The sequence below is a fragment of the Esox lucius genome, chromosome 9 (assembly GCF_011004845.1).
Source record: "Esox lucius isolate fEsoLuc1 chromosome 9, fEsoLuc1.pri, whole genome shotgun sequence".
NCBI lineage: Eukaryota > Metazoa > Chordata > Actinopteri > Esociformes > Esocidae > Esox > Esox lucius.
Window position 1 is genome coordinate 5,402,766 of NC_047577.1, and position 11,909 is coordinate 5,414,674.

General features: G+C 44.0%; 1 long non-coding RNA gene across 1 annotated transcript; it reads right to left on the reverse strand.

Annotated features, from left to right (window-relative positions):
• Nucleotides 1-2,986: 2,986 nt before the first annotated feature.
• On the reverse strand, nucleotides 2,987-11,408 carry LOC114840962. Its single transcript, XR_004576215.1, has 5 exons — nucleotides 11,301-11,408; nucleotides 10,047-10,147; nucleotides 8,969-9,127; nucleotides 8,302-8,437; nucleotides 2,987-3,500 (listed from the first exon to the last, which is right to left on the reverse strand). It is a non-coding gene; the product is annotated as an uncharacterized LOC114840962 (long non-coding RNA).
• Nucleotides 11,409-11,909: the final 501 nt, after the last annotated feature.

Genomic DNA, 11,909 nt, shown 5'->3' on the forward strand with positions numbered 1-11,909 from the left:
CGTGGGGCATCAATGATCAAGAGGAAGGTGAGGAATCAGCCAAGAACTACACGGCAGGACCTGGTCAATGACCTGAAGAGAGCTGGGACCACAGACTCAAAGAAAACCATTAGTAACATACCACGCCGTCATGGATTAAAATCCTGCAGTGCACACAAGGTCCCCCTGCTCAAGCCAGCGCATGTCCAGGCCCGTCTGAAGTTTGCCAATGACCATCTGGATGATCCAGAGGAGGAATGGGAGAAGGTCATGTGGTCTGATGAGACAAAAATAGATATTTTTGGTCTAAACTCCATTCGCCGTGTTTGGAGGAAGAAGAAGGATGAGTACAACCCCAAGAACACCATCCCAACCATGAATGTCCCAACCATGAATGCATCTCAAGGTCCTGGAGTGGCCTAGCCAGTCTCCAGACCTGAACCCAATAGAAAATCTTTGGAGGGAGCTGAAAGTCTGTATTGCCCAGCGACAGCCCCGAAACCTGAAAGATCTGGAGAAGGGCCAAAATCCCTGCTGCAGTGTGTGCAAGCCTGGTCAAGAACTACAGGAAACATGATCTCTGTAATTGCAAACAAAGGTTTCTGTACCAAATATTAAGTTCTGCTTTTCTGATGTATCAAATACTTATGTCATGCAATAAAATGCAAATTAATTACTTAAAAATCATACAATGTGATTTTCTGGATTTTTGTTTTAGATTCTGTCACTCTCAGTTGAAGAGTTCCTATGATAAACAGACCTCTACATGCTTTGTAAGTAGGAAAACCTGCCAAATCAGCAGTGTATCAAATACTTGTTCTCCCCACTGTATAGAGAACTCAGATATCACTACTGTAGATCAGGACATATAGAGAACTCATATATCACTACTATAGACCAGGACTTAATATATAAACAATTAAATAATTACATGGTCATTTACAGGACTAAAGATGAAACCCTGTAGAAATTTCATCCAAAAACAGATCATATCCCGAACTTGGACCCCATCAAAGCCAAGTCTGAGATCAGCAGACAATCAGCTCCTTCTATACTAAATACCATTTAATGCTGTGATTGTATTTTCTGTCCCTCATCAACGGGAAAACAACATGATAGTATGAGAACACAGAACTGGTTACCATCTGATCTGAACTAGGTAAAACCCCCTTCACTCTTCTTGTACTCTTGAAGTACTACTCTTGAAGTACTATTTATCCATCACCAGTGTTTTAACAGGAATATGTTTCTGATACACTCTCACTTCCTGTACTGAAGCTTCTCCCTCCAACCCCTCACACTCTGCCTATCTGTCTTTGACTCCCTGTCTCCATTTATTTAATTTTAATGGCTTGAAATATCCTAACATGGCTAAAACAAGTGGAAAATAAGAAAGTACTAATATCAAAGAAACATCTATGTAAACACTGAGGATGCAAATGTGCCATAAGAATAAAAACTTTTCAGATGTTGTATTATTGGTATTGTTAAAGTTTGTAACGATGTGTGAATGAAGTAAATATGACAGGGGAAAATGTGCTGCTCATTGAAAATGGTTCAAACTGGCTGAATGTTAGACTTCTAAACCACAGCAGAACTCAGACTATATGTGGGTGTTTGTGTCCCAAATGACATCCTATTCACTACACAGTGCCCTACTTCACACCAGGACCTGTAGAGAACTCAGTCAGCTATAGGTCAAAATGACACCCTAGTTCCCCTACATTTGAGACACTCTACTTTTTGTTGGTCTATCACTATGGGTTACAAACTATGATGAACTGTCAACTTCCCAGTTCAATAGAAACCATGTTTATTTCAGACAGAGATAATGATGAGACACTGATAGTAGACAATGAGAAAATGATAGCCTCATTACAGTGGCTAATCCAAACAGTTTTTCTTACAGCAATATTATGCATTCTGTAATTTCAATTTGAGAAATAATGAAAGACTTTAAGGTTTCTGCCCGTTATTCAATGACACAGAACACCATTGGCCTATGTTGAAATACAGATATCTGAAGGTGGTTGAGTGGGAAAACTGTTAACTTCTCTGTTCTAAAGTTTGTTTTAGCTGAGGAAACACACATAATCACAATGGTAAAAATACATATAATAAAGGATCTAAATAGTAATTGCTTTGAAGGGGCTCTCAGGGTTTGTCACATTGTGGTCACTCTGTCCACCGTTCTGGGGTCCACAGCCTGATTGGCTGATTGGCAGGGGGCAGGGTCATAAGCAACGGTTTCTAGATGTGTTGCATTCTGGGTAGAGGTTATATTTTCCTCATCCCTAACATCATCATCAACCTGTGAGGAAGAGAGGACTCCTTAGGTACAGAGACACACACATGTACAGATGTTATTCCCATTCAAAATCAAATTTTTCCTGGCACTTGCATGTAACCCATCCCAAAAAAACATATCTGTTACCCTAAACATAATGTCTAATGGAGAATGAGCCTTTTTAGCCGTGGGCACTGAATGTCCAGGATAGGGTCTAACACATGGAGGCGGAGCTACAGGTCAGGGTGTAATATGTGGAGGAGGAGCTACATGTCAGGGTCTAACAAATGGAGGCGGAGCTACAGGTCAGTGTGTAATATGTGGAGGCGGAGCTACAAGTCAGGGTCTAATACATGGAGGCGGAGCTACGGGTCAGGGTCAAATACAGAGAGGCGGTGCTACATGTCAGGGTCTAAAACAGAGGCGGAGCTACAGGTCAGGGTGTAATATGTGGAGGCGGAGCTACAAGTCAAGGTCTAATACATGGAGGCGGAGCTACGGGTCAGTGTCTAATACATGGAGGCGGAGCTACAGGTTAGGGTCTAATACATGGAGGCGGAGCTACAGGTCAGTTACTAACACACAGACGTGGAGTGACATGTCAGGCTCACACATAGAGGTGGAGCTACAGCTCAGGGACTAACACATGGAGGCGGAGCTACCGGTCAGGGTCTAACGCATGGAGGTGGAGCTACCCCAGCCAACACACCCATGTGGGGCCCAAACGGGCTGCAAATGGGCTGATATCCGGGGCCCACCTGGGCTACCCAACTGGGACCCAGCTAATTTTGGCCGCAGTTTCCATGGAGGCCCCACATGTGTTAGCCCAGATGGGTTGATGATGGGCTCTTGATGGGCTCCATATCGGGCCCATATGGGTAGCCTAGGTAGTCCCCATATAGGGACTACAGGAGTCTGCCCACATGGGTTGATGATGGGACCCAGATAGGTCTTATCTAGGGCTCTTATGGGCCACAACGGGTGTATATATGGGCTACCATATTTGTCTTTTTGGGTTACCTTATTTTACAGTAAACCCCTAAATACAAACATTATATGTAAGCAATGAACAGAAACCATTACTTCAAGCTTTACTTTATTAACAGAATATTTATTAACATATGTGTATTAACAGACAAGTATCAAAAGTGAAGGCTTTTGACAAACTTTATATTTCACATACAAAAACAAAAGTGCAGAATCTCAGTCCTCTGTTGTCGCTCTCCCAACGGCCCTTTGAAAAGAGAAAATAAATAAATCAACCATTTTTCTACTACCTTTTCACAGTTCAAACAGATGTGTCAGGTTAGACTTTTGGTGCTCCAAATCAAGTTTATGTAGATAAGGGGTTTTCAAACCTGTCCCGGAACACCCCCTGCACTGCACATTTTGGAGGCACAAAATATACATTTTGACCAACTTTTACCACTTTTCACGAGTTCACACTTACATACAATTAGAGGGGTTAAGGTTTAATGCATATTTGCCGTGCTTTTCGGAGGGAGGACTCCAAGCTCTGAATTCAGCCCGAACCCAGAGTACTCCCCCCTGCATGTAAGTGGTTAGGACTAGAAGTGTGGAGAATAGGTGGTGGGGGGAAGCTGCAAACTGTCAATGGATCGAGGTAAGACTGCTGAGTCTATATGGGCCATTCTACAGAATTGGTGCAAAGTCAGAGTTGGAAACATCTTGAATTTTTTTTCCCCACAATTTTTTCCATCCATCCATCCATCCATCTTCTCCCGCTTATCCGGGGCCGGGTCGCGGGGGCAGCAGTCTAAGCAGGGATGCCCAGACTTCCCTCTCCCCAGACACTTCCTCTAGCTCTTCCGGGGGGACACCGAGGCGTTCCCAGGCCAGCCGGGAGACATAGTCCCTCCAGCGTGTCCTAGGTCTTCCCCGGGGTCTCCTCCCGGTGGGACGGGACCGGAACACCTTCCCAGGAAGGCGTTCCGGAGGCATCCGAAAAAGATGCCCAAGCCACCTCAGCTGACCCCTCTCGATGTGGAGGAGCAGTGGCTCTACTCTGAGCTCCTCCCGGGTGACCGAGCTTCTCACCCTATCTCTAAGGGATCGCCCAGCCACCCTGCGGAGAAAACTCATTTCGGCCGCCTGTATCCGGGATCTTGTCCTTTCGGTCATGACCCAAAGCTCATGACCATAGGTGAGAGTAGGAACGTAGATTGACTGGTAAATCGAGAGCTTCGCCTTGCGGCTCAGCTCTTTCTTCACCACGACAGACCGATACATCGACTGCATTACTGCAGAAGCTGCACCGATCCGTCTGTCAATCTCCCGTTCCATCCTTCCCTCACTCGTGAACAAGACCCCTAGATACTTAAACTCCTCCACTTGAGGCAGGCACTCTCCACCAACCTGAAGTGGGCAAGCCACCCTTTTCCGACTGAGGACCATGGCCTCGGATTTGGAGGTACTGATTTTCATCCCCACCGCTTCACACTCGGCTGCAAACCGTCCCAGTGCATGCTGAAGGTCCTGGTTAGAAGGGGCCAACACGACAACATCATCTGCAAAGAGCAGAGACGAAATCGTGTGGTCCCCAAACCTGACACCCTCCGGCCCCTGGCTGCGCCTAGAAATTCTGTCCATAAAAATTACAAACAGAACCGGTGACAAAGGGCAGCCCTGCCGGAGTCCAACATGCACTGGGAACAAGTCTGACTTACTGCCGGCAATGCGGACCAAGCTCCTGCTTCGGTTGTATAGGGACCTGACAGCCCTTAGCAAAGGACCCAGGACCCCATATTCCCCAAGCACCCTCCACAAGATGCCGCGAGGGACACAGTCGAATGCCTTCTCCAAATCCACAAAACACATGTGGATTGGTTGGGCAAACTCCCATGAACCCTCCAACACCCCGTAGAGGGTATAGAGCTGGTCCAGTGTTCCACGGCCCGGACGAAAACCACACTGTTCCTCCTGAATCCGAGGTTCTACTATCGGCCGTATTCTCCTCTCCAGAACCCTGGCATAGACTTTCCCGGGCAGGCTGAGAAGTGTGATCCCCCTGTAGTTGGAACACACCCTCCGGTCCCCCTTCTTAAAAAGAGGGACCACCACCCCGGTCTGCCATCCCAGAGGCACTGTCCCCGACCGCCACGCGATGTTGCACAGGCGTGTCAACCAAGACAGCCCCACAACATCCAGAGACTTGAGGTACTCAGGGCGGATCTCATCCACCCCCGGTGCCTTGCCACCGAGGAGTTTCTTGACCACCTCTGTGACTTCAGCCCGGGTGATGGACGAGTTCACCTCTGAGCCCTCATCCTCTGCTTCCTCAATGGAAGACATGTCAGCGGGATTGAGAAGATCCTCGAAGTACTCCTTCCACCGCCCGACGACATCCTCAGTTGAGGTCAACAGCTGCCCACCTCTACTGTAAACAGCGTTGGTAGGGCACTGTTTCCCTCTCCTGAGGCGCCGGATGGTTTGCCAGAATCTCTTCGAGGCCAGCCGAAAGTCCTTCTCCATGGCCTCACCGAACTCCTCCCAGGCCCGAGTTTTTGCCTCCACAACCACCCGGGCTGCAGCCCGCTTGGCCTGTCGGTACCCGTCAGCTGCCTCAGGAGTCCCACAAGCCAACCAGGCCTGATAGGACTCCTTCTTCAGCTTGACGGCATCCCTTACTACCGGTGTCCACCACCGGGTTCGGGGATTGCCGCCTCGACAGGCACCGGAGACCTTACGGCCACAGCTCCGAGCGGCCGCTTCGACAATGGCGGTGGAGAACATGGTCCACTCGGACTCAATATCTCCAACCTCCCTCGGGATCCAGTCGAAGCTCTGCCGGAGGTGGGAGTTAAAGATCTCTCTGACAGGAGACTCGGCCAGACGTTCCCAGCAGACCCTTACAGTACGCTTGGGCCTGCCGAGTCTGTCCAGCTTCCTCCCCCGCCATCGGATCCAACTCACCACCAGGTGGTGATCAGTTGACAGCTCCGCCCCTCTCTTCACCCGAGTGTCCAAGACATACGGCCGCAGGTCAGATGAGACAACAACGAAGTCGATCATCGACCTGCGGCCTAGGGTGTCCTGGTGCCACGTGCACTGATGGACACCCTTATGTTTGAACATGGTGTTCATTATGGACAAACTGTGACTAGCACAGAAGTCCAATAACTGAACACCACTCGGGTTCAGATCAGGGGGGCCGTTCCTCCCAATCACGCCCCTCCAGGTGTCACTGTCGTTGCCCACGTGGGCGTTGAAGTCCCCCAGTAGAACAATAGAGTCCCCAGTCGGAGCACTTTCCAGCACCCCTCCCAGAGACTCCAAGAAGGTCGGGTACTCTGCACTGCCGTTAGGCCCGTAGGCACAAACAACAGTGAGAGACCTATCCCCGACCCGTAGGCGCAGGGAAACGACCCTCTCGTTCACCGGGGTAAACTCCAACACATGGCGGCAGAGCTGGGGAGCTATGAGCAAACCCACACCAGCCCGCCGCCTCTCACCATGGGCAACTCCAGAGTGGTGAAGAGTCCATCCTCTCTCAAGGAGTGTGGTTCCAGAGCCCAAGCCGTGCATAGAGGTGATCCCGACTACCTCTAATCGGAACCTCTCAACCTCACGCACTAACTCAGGCTCCTTCCCCGCCAGCGAGGTGACATTCCACGTCCCTAGAGCCAGTTTCCGTGTCCAGAGATCGGGTTGTCTAGGCCCCTGCCTTCGACTGCCGCCCGATCCTCTTTGCACCGGCCCCTTATGGTCCCTCCTGTGGGTGGTGAGCCCACGGGAGGGCGGCCCCACGTCACCCGTTCGGGCTGAGCCCGGCCGGGCCCCATGGGGGAAGGCCCGGCCACCAGGCGCTCGCATTCGAGCCCCAACCCCGGGCCTGGCTCCGGGGTGGGGCCCCGGCTGCGCCATACCGGGCGACGTCACGGTACTCAAAATTGAATTCTTCATTAAGGGGTTTTGAACCGCTCTTAGTCTGACCCGTCGCCTAAGACCTGTTTGCCTTGGGAGACCCTACCAGGGGCATATAGCCCCAGACAACATAGCTCCTAGGGTCACTCGGGTACTCAAACCCCTCCACCACGTTAAGGTGGCAGTTCTTGGAGGGGCACAATTTTTTTTTTTTTCATATATGCAAATTGTATAATATCCAAGGTATGCTTTTCTAGTAATTGTGCAGTTAATTCTCATTTTGTATTTTCAGATAATGCTGGAATATTTTCCTTCTCCCCAAATTTGTCACTACCGAAACACAATATTAAATAATTTATTAAGAAGGCTTATTATGACCTATTACGATTTTGTTTACATCTACCTTATAAATATATATTTTTTCAATTTTTTTAAAATATTTTTACAGGATAAATAAATGAAGATTATAATTTGTATAATATTTTTAGTGTAATTTATGAGAATTGTTGTATTTTGAACCCAATCTTTCTTTGTAGAAGGCATAAAGTTTATCGTACTGATTTCAAAGTTAAGGATTCATTAGTTTGAATATGCATTGAACCAAACACTATCATAACATCTTAGTTGATAATTCAATATACTTTATTTTTGACAAAACATCCCATGTTACGGTAGTGACTGCATGTTTTGGTAGTGACCACAATACTTAGTTTGCCATGGCTGAATCAGACTGTCCATATTTTATGTTAATATAAATAAATAACTATGATGCACATATGCAGTCAGTACATATAGCAGACACACATCTGACAGTAAATGTCTTATAAGAACACCTAGAGCTATTCTATACTTTGGGTCTTGAGGTGCAAGTGCGAAGAGATATGGCTCATAGATTTTTCTTCCTAAAAAACATTTCAGAACCACTGTTTTATTTTCACATTTTTAACATTTTTTGTTTATGAGTCATTCCGATAAATCTCCAAAACCACTGAACTGTGTGTGTGTGTGTGTGTGTGTGATTTTGGTTGGGTGACAGTTGTAGGTTAGCCTACAAAAGTTTAAAGTTTGACAAAAGCACAATGTTGTGTTTTACACAAATATAAGTAGGCTAAACACTTTTTAACTGCAGTTTTAATAATAATGACTTTTACCCATCTTGCTCTCCACCACGTGCCCTCGCTGTACGGTTTCCTCCCCTGTCCCTGGCACCAATTAGCCACTTTGACACTGCCTTTTCAGCATCTCTTCTAGTAATCTGGTTTGTAAGGGCACTTTTTTTCAAGCTTCCTGTAAAATAGATAAAGAGTGAGATAAATTCCTCATTTGAGCCCTTGCAACAAAGCAGAAATCTCCACCATGTAATTTTTCAGGTAATACAATAATGGTATCGGATATAATATTCTGTCAAACACAACATTTTTGGTGCAAAGGTTTATTAAACAAACAAACAAGGGACTGGTTCTGTACCTGTACCTGAAAACTACAGTTAATTTAAATTAAATTGTTCTATTGTATTTACCTTTGCTTGTAACTAGTGTATTTTTACTTATATTATTTGTAGTACCTCACTTGTATTTAATAATGATTTAACTTTATTATTTATTATAAACCATGAGTTGTGTGATTGCTACACCACTAATTAACAGTTACTTATCACTGAATTGGCAGTATACCTGGTCCATATTGTCATAATTAAGGGTATTCTCTATCCAGGTATGGACAATTAATTGCATACAATCAAATTGATTTATGAAGAACTCAACTCTACAAAATAACCTTTGTTTGCACATTAATATGTTAAACAGCGAGTAAACATACCATATACAACCTCAAACAGTTTGAGCCCCGAAACTCTCGCTTTCCATGGCAGCCAACAAAATTGTACTCTCTTGATAGGGAGTGGTCTAAAAGGAAGGCCATCATTCTTCTGGTGGCTTCATCCAATGTTCTTCCTCCAATTTCTGCCACCACGCCAACCTAAAGAAAAATAAGATTATCATAATGGGAATTAATTCTGATTATCATCGGAAGTAGTAATCTACTATTTGTATAGTGTATCGAGTCCCTAAATACAACTCTATTTTTCATAATTCCCAGGGAACACTCCCATAATACATGCAGTTGCCTCTCTAACAGATGTTTTATACTTGTACTTAAGTTATTAGCAAAAAAGCTACAGTACTGTGCAAACGTCTTACACCACCATTATTTTTGTTTTAGAAATTATATAATGACCATATGCTAATTGTGGGAAGTATTTAGTGTGAACTCCCCTTACACTTGAGCAATTGTTGGGATCATGAATGTGGAAAAGTACAGACAGGTTTTAATTTATAATGCCATTCCTTCTGGAAAGTGTCATATTGGGAATGTTTTTATATTTTTTAGCATGATAACGATTCCAAGTACACTGCTAATACAGTATAATCATATTTGAAGAGAAAAACAGCTTTCCTGAATTTATAGAGGCAGTATGGGGTCACCTAGACAGAAAAAAATTTGAATACGGCCTAAATCTAAAGATGAACTATGGGAAGTGCAGAAAGCAGCCGAGGTAAAATATGCCAGACAATTACTTCAAAAAACTTAAGGGCAGTCCCCCCAAAAGAGGTGTGAGATGTGCTCAGTGCAAAGAGAGATTACACAAAATACTGACTTTTGCCTGAAGAAGCCTTTTTGTTATTATTTTGTGTACATATTTCCTGTACTTTCTGTACATATTTCCTGTACTTTCTGCATCATAATAAAGAAACCGAAAAATAAATGTGGGTGGTAATTAATACTTTGCTAAAACAACTAAGCTTGTGGTGGCCTAAGACTTTTGTATAGTATTGTATGTGCAAAAACATTAACGATCAGCCCAGTAAATCTGCTAAATGGTCATATTAGAACATACCACTTGTTTGTGGAAGGTGGGGTCTGCCAATTTCTGCTCCATTGCAGCAACCTCAAAGAGCGTCCTCAGGGGGAAAACAATATCTTCTGGAAGTGCTGTAACTGAAAACAGTAGTCATCACTAACTAAGCATTATCTATCAATGACTTCATTATGTGTGTGGACCCTCAAATAAAATGCTGACTAGTTCCTTTGAAACACTGATGAACAATATGGTGGCATAACTGTAAACAAAGAATCATAATCATGCATAATAAATCATATTTCATGATGATGTAATGATCTTAGTTAATGTTTTAATTAAGGTGTTGTTCATCCATGAAGTTGTAAATGAAAAACGTTGAACTCGTGTTAGGCTAGTTCCTGATGATTCATGAGATATTAATGCATAATGCATGCATGAATTTATACATGAATTCATGATAATTCATGTACCCTGACCGTTAAGTGTTATAATAATATTTTTAGTAAAACTTTAGAATACTCTTCTATCATCAATGAATAACTACACAGGAACAAATAAGTAACACACTATTAACATTCTACTAATATTAACTAACAAGGAACTCTGATTAATGAAATAGTAATAGCACTCAGTTGAATGTGGTAGTTCTATAACTAATCAATAACTGCTATGTTTTTCATACCTCCCAGATAACTACTAAGAGAACTACTATATGAGTTCATAATGCATAAATTAGGAAGGAATTGGAACAGTATTCTAAAGTGTAACGTTAATTCGGTATATTTTGTGCCATTTGTTAATTGAATTAGCACTAACTTTAAATAAAAAAAGGAAAAAATAGCACAGGCCGCGGAGATGGTGTTAAAGCTTCTTGAATCTCGAATGTTCTGTGATGAAATAGACATTTGTTAAAGATTTATAAAAAAAATTACATTTGAGAAGGGGATTTTTTCATTAAATGCGCACACTTTTAAAATAACAGCTAGCTGCTGAAATGGTCGCTGTATGGCTTTGTTCTGTGATCACAAAATAATCGGGTGCAGACACGATTAAACAGGCTTGTCTTGTAATTGCATTCGAAAAATTAATAAGGAAGTGCTTTCATTTTGGCTGTTTGATGTGCACATCGATCTTATACAAATTCAAAAATGGCGCCAGAAATAAGGGAAAATATGGCGCGATTTGGGGGAATTCGAAATTCTAAAGTGACAAGAAGCTTTTGGTCAACATCGTGTTTTGAAAACAATGTATTTTAATTAACATTTATATTGTGAAATGTAACTTTCTTACCTTGACTTAGCCTTGACTACGAAGACAGCGAGAATCTTCCAAATCTCCTCCCGAAAATTACAGCAGAGTGTGAGTGAGACTGAGAGAGTGAATGGTGTCGCGGCCTCGCGAGCGCGAAAAGGGCGAGGGGGGTGGGAAGTGTTGAATGAAATCTCGCGAGATCTATCATGCAAAGGTTTTTTTTTTTGTGTGTGTCACCGTTGTACAGTGTCTGTACCTTTAGGTGTCTTTTTGTAACTGTTTAAATTATATTGTGAGTAAAAGTGTGCATACTTTTGACTGCACCACTGTGACAGTATCTGCAGGGTCTTGATCCTTTTAATTGGCCGAAAATTTGTTAAAATTGCAATTGTGTTGGCATTTGTATAGATACAAGCAATTTCAAAGGTGCATATGTGTGTACTATCTGTAAAAAAAAATTGGGTTTGACTGTTTGCACTTCCTGAATTAGTAAACTGTAAAACTGAATTAGTCCCCAAGTGTAGCCCATTTTCAACCCATGCACTCATTTCCCATTAGTGAACCACCTAGGCCCCACAAAGGGAGCCCAACTGGGTTTGCCCATGTTGGACTTACTCAGTTGACCCAAGTGGGCCCCAGATAAGAAGC